Source organism: Scylla paramamosain, chromosome 2, assembly GCF_035594125.1.
Source record: "Scylla paramamosain isolate STU-SP2022 chromosome 2, ASM3559412v1, whole genome shotgun sequence".
In the NCBI taxonomy this organism is placed as follows: Eukaryota; Metazoa; Arthropoda; class Malacostraca; order Decapoda; family Portunidae; genus Scylla; species Scylla paramamosain.
Window position 1 is genome coordinate 400,001 of NC_087152.1, and position 7,500 is coordinate 407,500.

Here is a 7,500-nt window from a genome sequence, read left to right on the forward strand (position 1 = left end):
GTTGTTTCCCTCATCCAAACACCCCTTCCCCCTCATTACTTCCCTCGCCAGCTTCTTTCCCCTCACCCTGGACCAAGTTAGGGTTGAAGCCGGATAAAGGTTGGGCCGAGTCAGAACTGGACCGAGTAAGCGTTTGACCGAGTAAGGGTTGGCCCCAAGCCCTCCTCCCCTCTGTGTGTAGTTGTTAAGGGAAGCAAGTGCCTCTAATGGTCCTAATGAGCGGACGACGGGTTGCGCTTATTTCGCTGGGAGAGGGGTGCAAGGAGAAGGGAGAGACAGAGGGAGGGTGGCGAGGAAGGAGAAAGGTTGGGAGGGAGAAGAGGAGGAGGGCGAAAGAGAGGAGAGAAGGCCGGAAAGGAGGGGAGGAAACGAAGCAGAGAGAGAGAGAGAGAGAGAGAGAGAGAGAGAGAGAGAGAGAGAGAGAGAGAGAGGGGGATGGGGATAAGGAGGTAACTATAACACCTCCCAAATCTCTCTCTCTCTCTCTCTCTCTCTCTCTCTCTCTCTCTCTCTCTCTCTCTCTCTCTGAAATTAACCACGCCACAAAACACCAATAGATTAAACCAACCCCCCAAAAAATCCCTCACTGAAAAAAAAAAAAAAAGATAAAATAAAGTAGACGATAAACCAACAAAAAAACACGAGACTGGACAGGAATGGAATAGAAGAGAAAAAAAAAGTAAGAATAAAAAGATAAAGTAAAATAAATACAAGAACAAGAAAAAAATACAAAATAACTGAGGTAGGAGAGGAGAGGAGAGGAGGGGAGGGAAGGGAGGGTAGGGAGGGAAGGCAGGGAGAGAGGGAGGGAAAGGAGAAGACGTGATGTAAGAGCAATTATTAGAGTGAGAGCAATTTTCACACTCTGCTTCGCTTGCTGCCCTGATAGTGTGGCAAACGTTGCAGCTTGTGAGCGTGAGACTGGCCGGGACAGGGAGAGGAAGAGGGAGAGGGAGGGAAAGGAGAGGAAGAGAAGGAAGAGGGAATCGGGGAAAAGGAGATGCAGGAGGAAAGCAAGGAAGAGGAGAGAAGGTAAAAAGAAGGAGGAGGAGGAGGAAGAAAAGAGAGAGAGAGAGAGAGAGAGAGAGAGAGAGAGAGAGAGAGAGAGAGAGAGAGAGAGAGAGAGAGAGAGAGAGAGAGAGAGAGAGAGAGAGAGAAGAAAACTAGATGAAATAAAAAGGGGAAAGGGGAGTAACAGGGAGGAAAAATAGAAGATAAATGAACGGAGTAAACAGGAAAGGACAATAAAACTACGAAAAAAGGGTTTAAAAACAAGATATCGGAGGAAAAGGGAGAGAGAGAGAGAGAGAGAGAGAGAGAGAGAGAGAGAGAGAGAGAGAGAGAGAGAGAGAGAGAGAGAGAGAGAGAGAGAGACAGAGAGAGAGAATGATAACTAGAAAAACAAAACAAAAAAAATACAAGAAGGAAAGGTTGAGAGTAGAAAAGAATTATTCCTGAAGTTTGTGACCTGACTCGTGTTTCAGTGCGATCCTTTTAACTTCAACACGTGTATTCATTACCTCACTGGCATGCTAAAGACAGTTCCCCGCACCTCACTGACGACTTTGCCTCTAAAGACCACAAAATTGTTAGACGATCCCTGTATTGTGACACCTGAGAATAATAGTAATAAAATGGAGAGAGGAGGAAGAGAGAAGAAGACCCCAGACAACTAACCTAATCAAATGCTGTACTTTAAACCTTTCATCAGGACGGCATAAGGTTCGTAATATTCTAGAAGTCATAAGAGGATCTCATTAAGTTATAGGAAATTAATAACACGCTAAAATTTAAGTTATATCTTCTATTCTGACTGGTAAGAAACAGCTTCCTTTATTCCCTTTAAAAAGTGTTAGATAAATGTAATAGACTACGAGTATGTGACCAGGTTGTTAGTGACGAGTCATTATGGAACTTCAAAAGAAGATTAGATACGCTGATGGACAGAGATCATAGGTGGAAATAAGTAGGCATGTTCGTGGAGGGATTGCCACGTGTAGGCTTACTGGCTTCTTGAAACTTCCCTTGCGCTCATATCTTCTTATGTTCAGTAGAGGGTTCTATGAAGTTTGGGAATCATCTTTATTAATGAGCGGGTTAAGCAGTGAAATATACTTTAAGAGAACAGAAGTCAGGCAGACCAGTTCTGATCAGTCACCAAACAGGAAGCTTCTCTGAGTATCATCAATAAAAGTCTCACCGATTAAACACAAGCAGGAAATTAATGCGTTTATTGTAGTAGTGACGACTGAACAACGGCAGCAAATCAAGCCATTGCGTAAATATTTTTCCACTGTATGTGTGTGTGTGTGTGTGTGTATGTGTGTGTGTGTGTGTGTGTGTGTGTGTGTGTGTGTGTGTGTGTGTGTGTGTATTGGCACGCGGTCTTCAGCATAATGTGTTTAAGAGTGACAATGCTTATGCAAAGAAGCCTTCATTACTGAGAGAGAGAGAGAGAGAGAGAGAGAGAGAGAGAGAGAGAGAGAGAGAGAGAGAGAGAGAGAGAGAGAGAGAGAGAGAGAGAGAGAGGTGTGTGTGTGTGTGTGTGAGTGTGTGTGCTCGCTGTGGTGGCCTGTAGGGTGTGCAGTGGGCAGTATTCAAGGGGCCGGGAGGGAACGATGCAAATTACTGCTCAGCGAAATGCCGTGTCAACACTGTCATTCCTCCTTGGTCATTATAACATACACTGCTCTAATTCAACCACTTTTGCACGCACCGCCCACCGCTCTTGCTTGAACCTCGGTATTGGTGCAGCACATCGCCTCAGTACTTGTGTTCACGCTTACACTAGCAGAGGAAAGGCTTGTTACTCTTAGGAACGTGTACATTTTGAGTAAAATGTTGCTGAATCTCTCTTTGTAAGTCTTTAGTTCTTGAATACGATATATATAAATATGTGTTACTTATTTATTTTTCTAATGATAAGGAGATTGGTTAAGGGTCATATATAAACGAAAAAAAGAAAAGAAAACAAGGAAATATATATATATATATATATATATATATATATATATATATATATATATATATATATATATATATATATATATATATATATATATATATATAGATAGATAGATAGATAGATAGATAGATAGATAGATAAATAAATTAAGACTTTAGAGTTGTAAGCTGAGTAGCTTACGTCTCTAAAGAGTCTTAATTTATTTATCTATCTATCTATCTATCTATCTATCTATCTATCTATCTATATATATATATATATATATATATATATATATATATATATATATATATATATATATATATATATGTTTGTCTATCTGTATCTATTTATAAGTATGTACAGTTATGTATGTGTGCATGTCAATATATATATATATATATATATATATATATATATATATATATATATATATATATATATATATATATATATATATATATATATATATATATATGTAGATATGTACGTGTGCTTGTACATACATTATATACCTGTATATTATCGTATATGTATTATACTTTATGAACCAGCTTTCAGAATTGAAGGTCTTTGCAGAGGTGTAACTGGTACAATTACATCTCTACCATGCGGCGTCTACGCATTTCCTCTTTAAAACCTTACTTTTTTCCTTTAGCTGTTTTTTGACTGTGCAAATATGACATTTCCTTTCATATACTCCCACTGCATGTGAACGAAAATTTCAGTTCTGCCTTCAGTACGTTCGAGTTTACACACACACACACACACACACACACACACACACACACAGGCCGCACGATATTCCATTTTTTCCCATTTATTTTTTGGCCAGGAATACACTGGACAAAAGTAAGCTATAAGCAGCAGGCGGGGCTCAGTTCTAACGCCGTGCTGAGCTGCTCTCCCCTTTTCCGCCACAAAACTGCAGTGTTCTTTACAAGGCACCGCGATATTCATCTTGCCCCTCACTCAGCCAGGCATTATAACTCCAGACCTGTGTTCTGTAACGCTTTGTTCTCTAACAACAACGGTTTTCAAAGGTCGTTGAGATGATTAGTTGTGTTCATGTAAATATTTTTCCTATTGATAAAGCGAAGGACTTCTTTAACTCACTACAATCATGAGTATGCACCTAAAAACCCTATCCATTACAGCTATTTTTAAGAGTCGCTGAGATGGTTAGTTGTGTTCATGCAAATAACTTTTCTATTGATAAAGCAGTCCTGTTTAAACTGTCACTAAATTCATGAACACATGAAAACTATATTAACTTGTACTAAAACCTGCTGAAATTGAGTGAACATATGAATCAGTATCGTTTGAGAATACATTCCCTTATTCCCTGAGCTAGCGAGACACGAACACTCAGCTACAACCTCTCACACCAGGGCATGAGTGCTCCTCTGTACTTCCCTAACTGCTAATCATGACTAGACACTTGACTCTGGCTCAGTGCGGGGCTACTAGTTGTCTTGAATCTCATCCCAAGTTCCGTTCACGTCCGAGCCTCGCCTCAACTCCCACCGACAGTGCAACTCATCCTCGTCTCCCCTTCTCCGTCCTTCCCGCCCGCCCTGTGCCATCCCTCCCTGTCCCCCTTGCCACCAACTCACCGCTGCTGCACCGCCACTCCGCCACGCCGACAGGAAAGGCATCCGTATCAGTTAAACTTTATTAAATTAGACGCTCTGTCTCCGGTGTAGTGAGGTGTAGGCGAGCACTTGAAGCAACGGTAACGGTAGTTAAAAACAGCGGTACTTGCAGCAACAGTGATGGTAACGATTCAACGGTACCTGCAGCAACGGAGTAAAGGGCAACGGTACTTCCACAAACTGTAAAGGTGAGAAAAACGACACCTGCAGCAACAGTGACAGATAAAAGAAACGGTACGTGCACTAACAGAAGCGCAAGAAGCAACAATGATAAACACATAAATAAACAAACACTACATTCTTCCTTTTAATCAATAAGGTTTAGTAAGTCAGCCAGCAAATAATTCCCGTCATTAATTAATGTACCGTTACACGCCAGACTTCACTAATTCGCCAGTTCCATTGCTGCATCCTCCCTGCTTCACTCTCTCCTAACTAAACCAGGCACTGAAGCAACAGGCACGAAGCAAGCGAGGCGAGTCTCAGAACACGGCCGCGCTGCTTCGAACCAGAGCTGGCTGGCTAGCCTTCAGTTTGATCTGTCCCTAGTCCCTTGGCAAAGACAGTGAAGTGCTACTCGAGATTAAGTGCTTGCTGAAAGATTTACTAATCCAGGTAAGCAATATTGACTTTCAGAATGTTGAGAAATGATAACAATAAGAATGGTAGGCAATTCACTAAGACTGTACATTACAGCAAAAGTAATACTCACATATCCAGGATTGATAAAGGACTTCATGGTGGACACCGTCCTCTTGTGTAGAGCTTCCTCCTCTTGTTTCCTTTCCTTCTCTGAGACGCAGTTACAATCACAGCACAAACACGAAATAAATTTAAGACTTGAGTATCGGCCGGTAAGTCGGATGGATGATAACCGAGTGAGTCAGCGGCGTACTGCGTGGTCTGATGGGCCATTCGCTTTGCCTTGCTGCCCAGAGCGGCTCCTGCGGCTGCAGGAGCAATTAACAGTTAGGGAAGATGGAAGCCGCTATTGGGATAGCTATGTCATTCACTCACACGTTGTGCGTTTTAATGGGGGATCATTCACACACACACACACACACACACATACACACACACAATATATATATATATATATATATATATATATATATATATATATATATATATATATATATATATATATATATATATATATATATATATATATATATATATACACACACACACACACACACACACGGGCGCGGCGAGGCGAGGCAAATGGGTAAGCCTCTTAATATGTAGCCCCTGTTCATCTAGCAGCAAGTAGGTACAGGATGTAACCCGAGGGTTGTGACCTCGCTATCCCGGTGTGTGGTGTGTCAGTGGTCTCAATTCTACCCAAAGATCGGTCACTATGAGCTATGAGCCCTTTCCGTAGGGGAACGGCTGGCTGGTTGACCAGCAGACGATCGTTGGTGATTGACACACACACACACACACACTAACTACTCGCAAGAAAATAACTACAAAATATTCACCGAGAGGGGAGATGGGCTCCAGGTTTCTGATGATGGGTGAGTTTTGCGATAGAAAATTAGGATACCTGGCTGGTGAGTGTAAGAGTTGTACAGCAGATCGCAGTCTGTACAATTCACAATGGTAGTCACTGGGAAAAGTGCGCCGGTCAATATAATATGTTAGGCTCTCCGCCACGAGGTGGTGGAATAATACATTCCCAGCTTTCCCCCATTGTTAGTGTGCGTCTCGCTCTGCTTCTCTCTCTCTTAGAGGGCAGAAATACAGAACAAAACAGACGTAAGAAAAGAACAATTTTTTAAGAATTCCGCTAGTTATATAGTAAATCTTGTTTCCTTGCAGGTCTTAAAATTCCAGTGAAATCACATTTCCGTATAGTCAAGTGGGCAACACCAGTTCCTGGTATGTTCCTTCGCGGAGCAATACAAGATATACGTAGTGCCTCATAATATATGACAATCACAAGCGTTGTAAATCGCTTAGAACATGAAGAAATGTTAGAAGTAAAGTGAATAAAGACAGTATTACTTTAGGTTATCGGGGTATAGAAATAACGTTGATAGAAATAACATGATATGGCACCTTAAGCGGTGTTGTCAGGCTCAGCTTGGCAAGAGAGTGGGTGGCCAATACGCACTGGTTATGGATTTACTTCACTTTTTACTGAATTGATGTGGCCTTCGTAAACCCTCACAGATGGTATGTACGCTATGCTATACAGTACTGTGCTAAAATATTATACAGATCAGCGTGGAGCAGTGGTTGTAAAGAAACCATCTTATTCTTTTCTTATTTATTTGTTTATTTATTTTTTTGAAGCGTAATGTGTCCTTGTCCTGCCTTCACACACACACACACACACACACACACACACAGCTTGTAATTAAATCCCCCATTAATCCCAGCGTGTGTTCAGGACCGTGATGGCGACTAGACCACTGCACACACACACACACACACACACACACACACACACACACACAGAAAAGGGCGTGCAGGGTCATCCTTGGCCCTGCATACACCACCTATGAAGAAGCCCTGACCACCCTGAGTCTGTCCAGACTATCCACCAGGCACCGAGAGGCTCTGGAGAAGTTTGGAAGGGGACTACTGCATCATCCACGTCTCAGAAACATGCTGCCGCCTGACGCGACTCGCCCGTTCCCTATCACCAGACACCACAACAAGATAACGCCCCTAAAGGCGCCGCGCACGGACTGGTACAGACTCAGTGCGATTCCCACCATGGTGCGAGCCATCAATCAATAGTCCCTTCTAGATTAGACTTACCTTTAGGATTAATGTTAAGTATTTCCCCACCCCCTATGTACATTTTCAGTTTGTTAACTGCCTAAATAATAAACCGTTTATTATTATTATTATTATTATTATTATTATTATTATTATTATTACACACAC

General features: G+C 41.8%; 1 protein-coding gene and 1 long non-coding RNA gene across 2 annotated transcripts in view; one reads left to right on the forward strand and one right to left on the reverse strand.

The window, feature by feature from the left end:
* The window catches only part of LOC135106365 (putative neural-cadherin 2), a 100,090-nt gene that overhangs the window by 52,416 nt on the left and 40,174 nt on the right, over window positions 1-7,500 (forward strand). The window lies entirely within an intron of this gene.
* LOC135107789 (uncharacterized) lies at window positions 4,205-5,544 on the reverse strand. The gene is made up of 2 exons (XR_010271990.1): window positions 5,312-5,544; window positions 4,205-4,779 (listed from the first exon to the last, which is right to left on the reverse strand). It is a non-coding gene; the product is annotated as an uncharacterized LOC135107789 (long non-coding RNA).